We start from the raw sequence: 13,524 nt of genomic DNA, 5'->3' as shown, positions 1-13,524 counted from the left end.
TTTAAAGATGAAGTAACAGAAATATATATTGCAGGAGTACAACTTTTAGTAAATGCTTATTTTTAAGAAGGAAGAAATACACTTATAGAATTACTAATAACTAATGCAAGAATAATAAGTAGTGTGAAAAATAGTATTTTGGAAATATTAATAGGAAATTTAATATATCAAAAACTAAAATTTACTATAAATACTAATTTTTATATTTTAAGAGCAGATGAAAATATAAATAAAACTTTGTTAATATATCATAAACTAGGAGGAATAAAATTATTATCAGGATCAAGAACTATAAGTGTTACAGCCATGATAGGATTAGTATTTATAAATGAATATAAAATTTATAAAAGAAATAAAGAAAAATTGACAGTAGATAAATATTTTATGCCTGTATTACAAGAAATTGAATTAGACTCAACCAGAATAACAATACCTGAATGATTACAATTAAAATTGGATATAACTATACAATATTTTGAAAATAATAATCCACAAAAATTAATAACTAGTGATAATATAGGACAGAGATCTTTAAGAATAAGTACACCAATATTGAATATAAATATTAATCAACCTATTAGAAGAAGTTTAAACTTAGAACAAAGCCCTAGTACAAGTAGAGGAAGAGAAACTTTATCTAGATCATAAAGTGTAAGACTTGAAACACCAATAAATTCAAATTTGTTAGAATTAATACCTAGAACACCAAAAATTAAAAATAATAATTACATATTAATAGAAGTAAAAAAAGAAGCTATATGGAATGAAATTATGGCATTAATAGATCCATAAAAAGAAAAAAGAACTATTCAAATAAGCTTAGCAAATAATAATTTATAAGTAACTAATAAAGGAAATAAAACTTCAGCAATGATTAGAATAAATAAAAGAGATATTATAAATATGATTTTATGGGTAATGATCTGTAACATCCCAAAAATTTTAAGACTTGAATTTATTTAAAAAAATAAAATATATATAATTAAATTAAAATTTAAAATAATTTGATAGAGGTCCAGATTTTAAATTTTTCTCGGCAAAATTTTGGTTTTATTTGATTTTTAACTATGGAAAAAATTACCAAAGTTGACCCGAGCTTTTGTGTTATAATAAAAAAAGTTGGGCCCTTTATTGTAATTTTCTCTAAAGTCTAATATCAACAATTTAAGAGAAAAAAAAGCACACAAAAACGCAGAAAAAAAACTAAGGAAAGAAAGTAAACACACAAGAGGGAGAGAGGAAGAAGAGAAAGAGAGGGAGTTAGACTTGGATCTAGGAGGCTTTGCGACCTTTGCAAGCTTGGCTACACGATAGGTAAACTCCCTACTTCAATCCTCTTCCCTTTCTCTTGATTTTCTTCAATTTTTGGAAGAGAAAATTTTTAAATTTTGATCCTAAAGGCTTTATTCTTGTAAGCTTTTGTTTCTTTGGATCTTAAGGAGGATGTTTTGAGTTTCTATATAGTGATCTAATATTTTGAGTGGATAATTGGATGAAAAGAGGTGTTTTAGGCACAAATTAAACCCTGAAAGATTGGGTTTTGCTTCTCAATGGTTTAAGCTTATTGATTTAGTTATAATTTTGCTATTTGAGCCCAATAAGATTTAAATTAAGGTTTGGTTTTCATTATAAGAGCTAATGGTGAAAGTTGGTGATACTAAGTGAAGGTTTTTAATTGATAAAAAAATTATATAAATTGAAAATTAGCCTAATGATGGCTAATAAATGGTTTTGGTGGTTAAGTGATACTATGTGAATGGTTGGTTTAATATATGGACCATTAGGATGAGATTTGGACAATTTTAAAAAATGGTTTTTTACCAAAAAACTGCACTTTTGCATCCAGGTGTCTAAATCTTAATCCGACCGTTGGATTTCTTTAAAATTTGGGTCACAAGTAAAATCTTTTATAAGCTTCGTGTGGGCTTTGGAATCACATCGATTGGATACCGAACGGAGAAATGGTACACTCCAAAATTTGGTTCGGAGGAGTTGTCATGACAACAAAAGTGTTGTCATGACAGCAATATTTATTGATGTTGCAACATACACGAAATTTAATCCATCCGTTAGATCTTTTCAAAATTTGGTATGCTAATAGTACTATTTAAAAGTGACATGTGGGTTTTGGAATCGTTCCAATCGGAGGTTGGATGATGAAATGGTGCACCTTAAAAATTAGTCCGGATATGCTGTCTTAGTTGTCATGACAACAAAAATAGCCAATCTTTTAACATGTCTAATTTTTAATCTAACCATTAGATCTTTTTAAAATTTGGTACACTTATAGTACCTTTTGAATTTGACATGTGGGCTTTAAAATCACTTCGATCGGAGGTCGAATGATGGAACGGTGCCTCCCGAAAGTTGGCTTAGGAAGGCTGTCATGACAACATCTTTTTATTTCATTTTCGTCTAGCTTACTTTCATGTGCTATAGGTAGAGCCTATAATTTTTTTTAAGGTTTTAAATGATTTATTTCTTAATTTGGTTAGAGGATCAACTCCTTAACCACACTTAGTTTATTTGAATTATTTGATTTTTGGATAACACTCAGGGCAGGTGTTACATGATCAATGTAAAGTAATCCTAGGAAAAGACTTTTTAGAACAAGTTAAGCCCTATAGGATACAACCAGAAAGAATTATGATTAACATTAATCACCAGATCATTGTAATACCAAAAGTAAAATTGTTATAAAATGATGAAGCCATATTATATTCCCATAAAATTTAATTATAAAAAATATAGATAAAAAAATATCATGCCTTAATGGATTTTAGAGCTAATGTTTTAGTAGCAAAAGTCAATGTATTACTTGATGAATTATGGAAAAAGAAAAAGAAATTGTTAAGAATGCAAGGAGTAGAAAAAGAAATAATATTATTGAATTAGAAGGAAAGGATATTATGGTACAAATAGGAAAATATGAATTAAAAATAAAAGAACTAAACCAATACAATGATAATTTGTGTGATGTAATATTAGGAATAGATTTTATAGAACAATATTATCCTTTAATATGTTTCATAAAGCATTAATATTAACAACATCTTGTAATCATGAAGCATGGGGACTCAGGATAACTAAACCTTACAGTAGAGAAGATAAAAAATTTTAAAAGAAAACAGAAGAATATAAAGTACAGTTTCTACCTGATAAAAACCCTTATATTCGAATCAAGTTATAAATATAATAAATATGTTAGGAACTACAAAAATTGTAGAAGAGAAAACAACTAAGACTATTGAATAAAGATTATTAGATAATTATAGTGAAAATTCTTTAATACATTGGGATAAATCTAAACCATTAGCTAAAATAGAACTAAAAGATTATAGTAAAGAAATAGATTGTAAACCTTATCCATGGATAGAAAATGATAAAAAGAAATTTATTATGCATATAAACAAAATGAAACAATATAATTTGATAAAAGGAAGTTTATCTAAATATTCATCACTTGCTATGATAGTAATAAAACATAGTGAAGAAAAAAGAGGAAAATCAAGATTAGTTATAAATTATAAAAGGTTGAATGAATTAGCTATAAGAAACAGATATCCAATTCCAAAAATAGATTTATTATTTAACTTAATAAGAGGAAAAAAATATATTCAGCAAGTTTGATTGTAAATCTGAATTTTTTCAGATAAAACTAGAAAAAGAGAGTAGAAAATATATTGCTTTCGATATATCTAAAGGATTGTATGAATGAAATGTATTACTTATGAGATTTTATAATAGCCCTAGTATATTTCAAGAATATGTGGCAAAATTATTATTACCAGTGAAAGAATTTGCTATAATATACATAGACGATATTTTAATTTTTTCTAAGGATAAAAAAGAACATGAGAAACATTTAGAAAAATTTATAACTCTTATAGAAGAAAAAGGATTAAATATATCATAAAAAAAGGATGAATTAAGAAAAGAAATGATAGAATTTTTAGATCAATATATAACTTATAATGTAATAGAATTACAGGAACGTATTAGTAAAAAGATTTTAGATTTTCAAAAAAAAAAGAATTACAATCATTTTTAGGATTAGTCAATCAAGCTGAAAACTATATCTCTAATTTATCAAAACTAACTGCTAAAGTTAGTGAGTTAGTAGAAGAAAAAACAATATGGATATAGGATAAAGAAAAAGAAAAGATAATAAATCAAGTAAAGAAATTATGCCAAGATTTGCCAAAATAACTATTCCAGTAAATAATAATGTAATTTGAATTATTTATACTGATGCAAGTAAAGATTATTAGGGAACAACTTTATATCATATTGATGGAAAGGAAGAAGAAGTAATAACTAGATATACAAGTAAAAAATTTAATGAATCTTAATTTAGATATCACTCTAATTGAAAAGAATTTTTAGCAATAGTTAAAACTATGAAAAAATATGAATTATTCATAGTTAACACTAGATTTATTATAAGAACTGATAATATCCAAGTAAAACATTGATTAAATAAATGAATAAAAACAACACAATTATGTAATAAAATGTTAATAAAATAGAAGTCTCATATGTCTTACTATAATTATGAAATTGAATATATCAAAGGAAAAAATAATTTTATTGCTAACTATTTGTCTAGATGGAGCCAAATAATGGACAATCAAGTATAATAAAAAATAGTAATGGTGGTTCGCCCAAAGAAATGACCCAACTAGAACAAATAATTATGAAGGTCAATATTCTTGAGATGAATATTACACTCCTTGGTGGACAAGTAAATACACATGCAAATAATCTCTTTGGAATAGTAGCTCAACTCTTAAACGAGTTGAATATTTTGACAAGTAAGATAACTGATTTGACAAATAAAATGGATTCCTTAATAGAGGAACCATCATCATGACAAGTAAAAAAACCAGTAACTGATATTTCAACCTAAACATTAGATTTTCAACCTCACAATCCAGTAAGATCAGGCCCAATAACTCCATTCACTAAAATAATCAAACAAGCCCCAAAAGCTCAAGCCCAAGTAGAAGCCCAATCACCTCTAAATAGTCCTTCTACTTCTACCTCTTTTAGGAAAAGTAGTCCAAGCTCAATATTCTCACCATCCTTTAAAACTACTAATCAATATAAATATTTCAAACTTCTCATCAATAAAACTAATAATTTCCTTTTACTAGATATAATAATATTAAATATGTCTCTAATTATTCTTTCAACAAAGTTATTGTTTATCCAGAAATAAATTCAAAACTTGTAAAAACTCTCTTTAGTTATGGCCTTATACACTCTTTATATCCATCTAATGATATGTTAGAAATATCCAGACTTCCAACTCCTATCCAAGAAGCTGCAAATGTTTTATGATATATTTCTATATCATATTGTTCCATTTCACTTTTCAAAAAAAAATATATATATATATGTATATATATTCATATATATATATATATAATATAATATGTGTATGTGATATATATATATATATATATATTATATTATATCATATTGTTCCATTTCACTTTTCGAAATATATATATATGTATATATATTCATATATATATATATAATATAATATGTGTATGTGATATATATATATATATATTATGTTATGTTATGTTATGTTAGTTTTAAATTTAATTTTATATGATAAATTAAATTTAATAACTAACATGATATGAAATAATATCATATCAGTTTTATAGTTTGAATTTATAAGATAAATTCAAATTAAATATGATATTATAGATTTTATTTATGAGATAAATTTAATCTAAATTTCGGTTGGCTCTTCAAGAGGAAGGCAAAAATCCTAATCTATATATAATAGATACAAGGAGACATGTAAAATAAGAGAGATAGAAAAGTTCTAATGACCAAATACTTTAAGCACCACAAAACACTCTAGAGAAAGAAAAACCAACATTCAAAGAAGAATGAACATTGGGAGCTCTAGCACGTTGTTCGAGTTAGAGAATTATTTGTGTGGATACTAGTAAAGGGAGTGGATTTACATTATCAGCTCCTGAGATTCAAACTCTTGAAGAGAATGCACGTGAAGCAAAAAAAAAAAAATATAACTATTCTTCCCACCTTGACTTAAACGATTTTATTCGGCCTATATCATGATAGGAAATTTAAAATTTTAATCTTCCACTGCGCCTCCCTATCCAATACTTATAAGCTAGGAAAGAAGCATTCATTTCAAGGATGATAACATGTGACCAAGCCCTCAAAGTTTTCACATTGAATCTAAGAGAATTAAATAACTTATCTTATAAATCTTCATCTTTTCTTGATTCTTTATGCTCTTGAAGTTTTCTCTTTATCTGTGCTTCTTTATGTATATTTGTACAAATAGCAAGCACCTCTTTAAGAGCTAAGAGGTGTTTGCTATGTGTACTTCTCCTCCATAGAATATAACCTTGGAGCATTTTTCTAAGTTGCTCTATTGAATTCTTGTAGCTTCAAGCCTTTTGATTCTATACTCAAGATATGTGCCAAGCTCTTTTCATTGAAGTACATGGGACATCCTTGTAATTGAGCTTTGTAGGTCTTCTTTCTTATGTCCTACCCAAAACTTGCGTAGAAAGATTTGATAACTTCAAGTGAATAACTGATGTTGAGCTCTTGTAGACCTTTGTAATCACTTAAGTATTCATTTATATTAAAGTCGTGAGCTTTGATAAAAGAATCATACTTGGTAAAGTGACTAGTCGCCATCACACCAGATGAGATGAATTAGTTGTACTGAGTATGATGTTCAGAGTTCAGCAACTTCCCTTCTCTAAGACTTGCTTCAGAAATATCACTAGGACACATATTACTGCCACCCTTAGATAGTTCTCTTTCTAGCCTTTTTAGTGCATCTTTTTGCTGACTTGATGAAGCTGGTTCAGATGGTGTTGTAGGCTCTCTTGTGATTCTTGGAATTTCGCTTCTCTTAGATGATTGGGTTGGTGATTTGTTGTCTTCTTAAATTAGAGCTTTTAAGATTTATTGTAAAGATGCCCTAAATTAGGATTTAGATCATCACATTAACTATGGTTAATCAAGGACTAACCTAAAAGGATTATCCTTTAAGAGATTAACATGTATTTTTACAAACTATTTAAACAAAGGGATTTCAAATCTTTAAAATATTTCAAGAATCATTCAATTAAACATGTATAGAAGCATGAGATTGATTAAGCATAAAAAAACACATTTCAAGATAGGAGAAAAACTTCCCCTTTATTTCATCTCTATACCCTACTCCACATAGTGTGTGTATATATATTTTCACCAACATAGCACTATGCCAGTCAAACCATTCCATAACTGGCAACGGGTTGTTAAGGTCTCAATTACATTTATCATAATGATTATCACCTCGTCATCATACTCTATGTATCATCTATTCATCAATAGCTTATCATATACATAAAATTTTCTTTTCATTCATATATATTTAATATCAACTACTCACCCTTAGACATCAAAAATATAAGGAGAGATCATAACAACATTCAAGTTCTCAAATTAAGCAAATAATTGTTGTTTCCACTCGCACAAGTATTTTAGCATGTTAATATAAATATAAGTACCAAACCACATTCCTAAGGGCCCAAAATACATTTTCACCCAACACAAAACCCATAATGCAAGTGGATCAAGAATATATTGTCCTAGTTGACATTATTCTAAACTAAATACACATATCAAAATAAAAAGAGAAAAGTCTATATAAGTGATTATTATCACTTGGACTGATGCTCATTTCCTCCATTCTTTCTAAACGAGCTAGCACTTATAATATGTTAAAATAGAGGGGTGAGTACAATCATTTAATAACTAAGGTACATCTAAGCTATACAAATGTATAATAATTAATCATGAATGCAAGTAGCTAATAAATTCATCAAGATGACCATATAAACAATCATATCAAGATCATGCTAATTACATTAATACCTAACTTATGTAAATAATCTCAAGAATAAAGTCAATTATAACATTGGCATGATTGCCAACAAATACTAAATGTTTGTACAAAATTGGCACAAGTGGCTAAATATACATTGTTCATATATTTACCATATGTTCTTAATGCCACAATTACAATCATAGTCTCAAACATGGCCATTAATCACTCAAATGACATAATAATAATAAAATGCATGATCAATCTCTTCCTTATATTCCCCATTATTTTTTCTGACATGAAATCCATAGGCTAACAACGGGAAGGGATCGTCCATGTGCTGAGACTACCCAAGACCTTAATCATATTGTGAGGGGTTATAAGGTCAGGGTTATCTTACTCACTTATAAACATGAATTCCCCCAAATCACTTACTATAAGATGTCATATCCAAGATTGGATTTACCCAAAACTCCAGGTAGGCAAGTAAGGTTAAATCTCTTAATAGGAACAATGTTATAGTACCCTACAAGATAAGTAGCGGTTATAACCCTTAAGATTATCAATTAATAGCCAAGTACCATATAGATTATGTACAACCGCTAACTCCTTCACTAAGGCAAAATCTTGTTATATGATCATACTCATGAGAAAATGCATTTCAATAACTTATGTGTAATTTACAATTACCCATATGTCCCTTAATTTTCATGCTAAACAAGTATCAAGAATCATCATATCTCAATCACGTCTCATGCATTAATTTTCATGTTACCACATAAATTATAGTAGCATTATATGAAAACTCAACACGCTCATACACAATTCATCACCATGCACAAACTAAAATTTATAATTAAGTGTATGTACATAATTATCAACCTTCAATCTCATTTCTCAAATTTTTCACATGTGCCACAATTAACTTGATCACAAATTATAGGATTTTAATAAGGTCACATAAGCATTACAAATAACAATTTCAAGATTTGGATACACACACATACATTCATTTGTTTCACAAACATAAATAATTAATTCACACACAAATGTATCAAATAGATTTTCCCTGGCTATCTTAACATTTGAGAGATCAAATGTTACCCCTCAAGTTACAATACTTCTAAAGCTTTCCAAAATTTGAATGGTGCCAAAAGAAAATTAATCTACTATAAATCATATTTCAATTTGTCAATAATATTATTAACACAATTTTCACTCATATTCCAACACTTTGATATTTATTTTATTTTATTTCATTTTTTTAAGACCTTAGTCTTAGCCTCTTAAGTTGTAAAATTCAATTTCATATATTTGAACCTATCTACTTGATTCAGTAGCTTCCTTCACAATAGTTTTATTGAAGTTTGGCCAATATCATCCTTCAAACAATTTTCTTATATCAAAATTTCCCTTTTTATTCCAAAAAATTGCACCTAAAAATATCAAAAAATTGCAACCTTAGTCTCAAGCCTAAAATCATCATTCTATAGCCATAATAATCTATTTCTCATCCCAAATAATCTTCTAAACATCAACAAATTAATTTATATTTTTAGATTTAACTAAAAATTTACCCATAGAGGTCTTGGTTTAACCTAAAAGCCTTAAATTCAAATTTCATTAATAAAATAATACTCTAAAATATTTATTATACTACCAACAACTTTAATAATCATATTTATTCATCAAAAATTCATCCATATTTCATTGATGTGCAAATGTTTTGGTATGTCTTTTGTAAGTTCATTTTAGTTTAAAACATCATAAAATGTTATGTTCAAAAACAAATTTATTTTTAGTACATCTTTCTTTTTGGCAACAATATATACACTGCATTGATAATTGGAATAAATAGCATACAAAGTCAAATTCAGAAAAAGAAAAAAATGGCTAATTTAATTTATAGCCAAAAGGGAGGTAAACTATAGGTCTTAATTAGCTTAAGATAATTGAGATATGATATTCATCATCTTGAAATGATTATCGATGTTCACTCATATAACCATTAATCAATTACAATTTCAAATTGACTACATCATGCTTAATATTTCTAAATTTTGAGGGATTATATCATCACAAAGTCAACAATAATTACAAGACCAACAGAAACTAGTCTAGTTAGTAAGGATTTAGACCATAACCCACAAGATGATGGGTTTAAAAACTACTTACGTTGTGAGGACTTTGTTGGTGGCTAATCTCACTATTATAGGAATGACCTTTTACTATTTTAGACTGTTATGCAAGCATTTTTTAACCAACATGCATATCTTGATTGTGGTGAGCTTTTGGGACCCAAATCACCTAAAATTTTTCTGTAAAAAAGTCATTAATGACAATTATAGATCCTGAATTATTAAAAATTCCAACAAAAAATCATTGTGCTTACTTGTAATAAATTATCTTTTATTAATTGGCTTGAGATTTACAATGGACTTTCATAAATTCCAAACTAATGCTGCAAAGATTTTCAAGTATTTTTTGTTAATTTTCCAAAGCAATATGAAAAAATTACAACCAATTGGCTTGCAATTCACAATTGACTCTCATAAATTCTCAATTGATATTACAAATAATCCCAAGTGTACTTTGTAGATTTTTCAAGCAACTTATCTATATATTGACAAAAAAAAATTTATAAGCTAGTGATTGAGCAATGCATCATAACCTGAAAAGGCATGAACTAACAAGTGATTTTTTTGTTAGATTTTACATAAATTTGAAAATAAATTTCACTATATTGGCTTTAATATATATATATATATATATATTAATATCTAGCTATTGCGAAAACTTCATATTTGGAATGTTGATTACTTTATTTCATTTAACTAAATCTTAAAATAAACTACAGTAACTAAACCTCAAAATATTGTAAGAAAATAATTTTATTTTTCATGCATTTAAAAAGTTTGTATCCCTAGTTTATATTTGAAAAGCTCTCTTGAATGCTCAAAAGAGACATTTTTTAATTGTCAATACCTTTTGGAATTGTTATTCTTGACGGACTCAAAGAATTGTTATTCTCAAATTTACAAAATAAAGAAAATTCTATCACTAGTACAAAAAGCATTTTTCGCCACAGTTAAAACATATATTTTATGATAGAAGAAGCCATGTAGTAGAAGATGATGTAGTAGTAAATAAAAATTTTCCGCCACAGGTCAAGCAGAACTATAGTGAAATATATCATTTTTTGTCACAGGTCTTAGCTCACCTGTGGTAAAAAATACTGTGGTAAAAAATGTCATTTTTCGCCACAGGTCTCATCTCAATTGTGGTGAAAAATGATATCTTTTATCACAGGTACTGGATTACCTGTGGCGAAAAATATGTCATCCAATGACTATCTTTCACCATAAGTTTTAGCTTACCTATAGTGGAAAATATTATCTTTTGCCACAGTTCCAAGCTTACCTATGGTGAAAGATTGATTTGCAACAACTATCACCATATACCATCTTTTACCATAGTTATAACAATAACTGTGACCGTAAATACTATATTTTTTTTAAAGAATCACTAATAACTATATACACCATTTACTTACAAAACCTGCATTAATACATAAATAGTAACTCCACACACCAGCACAAATATATCTACTATAAACATATGAACTAAAAGTCTACATTTTTAATACAAATATCTAGAAAGTTTCTACTCTAATCCTATTAATTCTAAGAAAAACTTAGACCACATATTGCAACTATGTCTCAACTCTTGCTTAGAATATGGCTCTAAACTTTGGAAATGCTGCAAATTAAATCACAATATATGTATGAATAATAACTCAAGTAAATGGAAAAAATCATAATTATAAATCATTATTAACAAATTATTACCTAATCAAATGAGTGAGTAATACCCTGAGTGATGATTTCATATATGAAAATTATCACATAATAATCACATTTTATATTTTCTAGTTGTTGAGGACACTATGTAGAAAATAAAAATAATTAAATTTATTATATCAATATTATAATCTTCATTCTAATTAGGAAATAAATTTAAAATACTTACTTACATTGGTAGCCACTTGATTTCATTTTTTTTTCTTGTCAACCATTCTTGCTATTTCTAATATATTGCTAAAGATCTATTTACCAAATATACACACTTAGAAAATATTAAATATATATTATTAATAACAACAACAACAACAACAAGCCTTTATCCCACTAGGTGGGGTCGGCTATATGGATTGCAAGACGCCATTGTGCTCTATCATTTATTAAGCTTTTAGGAATATTATTAATTAAGAGATCGCGTTCAACAACTTTCAAGAGTGTTCTCTTAGGCCTTCTTCTACCTCTCTTAATCGGACTCAAAGTTATATGTTCCACTCTTCTCACTAGTGCCTCCCTTGGTCTTCTTTGTACAATAGAATTATGGAAAAACTTACAATTCAATCAAAGTGTTCATATTATCACTTATTTTCTTTTGTAGTGAACAAAACTAGTATATAGTATTTTTATATGAGCAAATGACATGAAGCATCTAATGATGACTACAATATATTAATTTATATTAATATCACATCATTAAGGTAATTGTTATAAACTAAGGGATGAATTTAAAATTTAATACCCCTTAATAATTGGTAAAAACTAGCACAACTTTTTTTGCTTGCACATCGTCTTTTCAATATAAAAAGCTTTTTGATTCACTTTGCCATATACAGTTAGAAGTGGAGATAAGAACCCATAACTATTATCATTACTGAGTTCAGTGCATATCTTGTAGAGGTAGCTTTGATAATAAGAAATGTGTTAGCAATAATAAATTATTAAATATTAATTTAAAAATAAAAATGAATATTTACATGATGAAAATTTGAATTATTCCTAAGTCTAACAACTCAAAAATAATGAGATCATTAATGTCTTTTCTGGTAACTCTAAATGTAATATGCTTCCCAACAATCTTTTTGATTACGTTTATTTCATTAGAAAATTCATTCATGTCAACCACCACCGAAGCCAACCATTTCAAATCATCTTGCACCAGTTGGGGATTGGAGCCCAAAGATTCTTTTGATTGTAGAAGTTTGTATAATTAATATACAATGAAAATTAAAAATACTTATGATATTAATTAAAAAAATAAAAAATTGTTATTTTTGTACCTTTTTAGTAACCTGTTGGATTAACTTTTTCAACCAAATAATAAAAGTATACCGATCTTGTCCTATTGTTTGCACCTCCTTAATAGAGAATAGGACAAGAGCATTAGCATCCACAACCTCTTCAACTATCATCTTTACTTAGTTATGTTGTATCTGCTAGTGGTAAACTATAGTTGTATGATTATACACTTTTTTCATATGTAACTACTTGTTTGCCATGATCTCTCATATAAAGTATGCATGGCATTCCTTCATCTAATAGGTTTGGATCACACATTGGATTTGTAACACCATCATAATTTGGTGCTTATTATGGTTGCATCTACAGATTACTAATCATTGATTGTATTTCCATTATCATGCTTGACTTGCATTCTGCTATTATCATTTGCACTTGTTGTATTGGTACAAGATTAGATGGAGGAGGTTCAAAATATTATCTTCTACCCATGCCTTTTAGAACCCCCCTAACACTACTGGGGTGCTCTTCACTCCTTAAGGCCGTGGTCAA

This window comes from Prosopis cineraria, unplaced genomic scaffold (assembly GCF_029017545.1).
Source record: "Prosopis cineraria cultivar Desert tree isolate PC_DT_omini unplaced genomic scaffold, ASM2901754v1 PC8, whole genome shotgun sequence".
Classification (NCBI taxonomy): Eukaryota; Viridiplantae; Streptophyta; class Magnoliopsida; order Fabales; family Fabaceae; genus Prosopis; species Prosopis cineraria.
The sequence above is the reverse complement of the archived record's forward strand: the minus strand, read 5'-3'. Positions refer to the sequence as shown.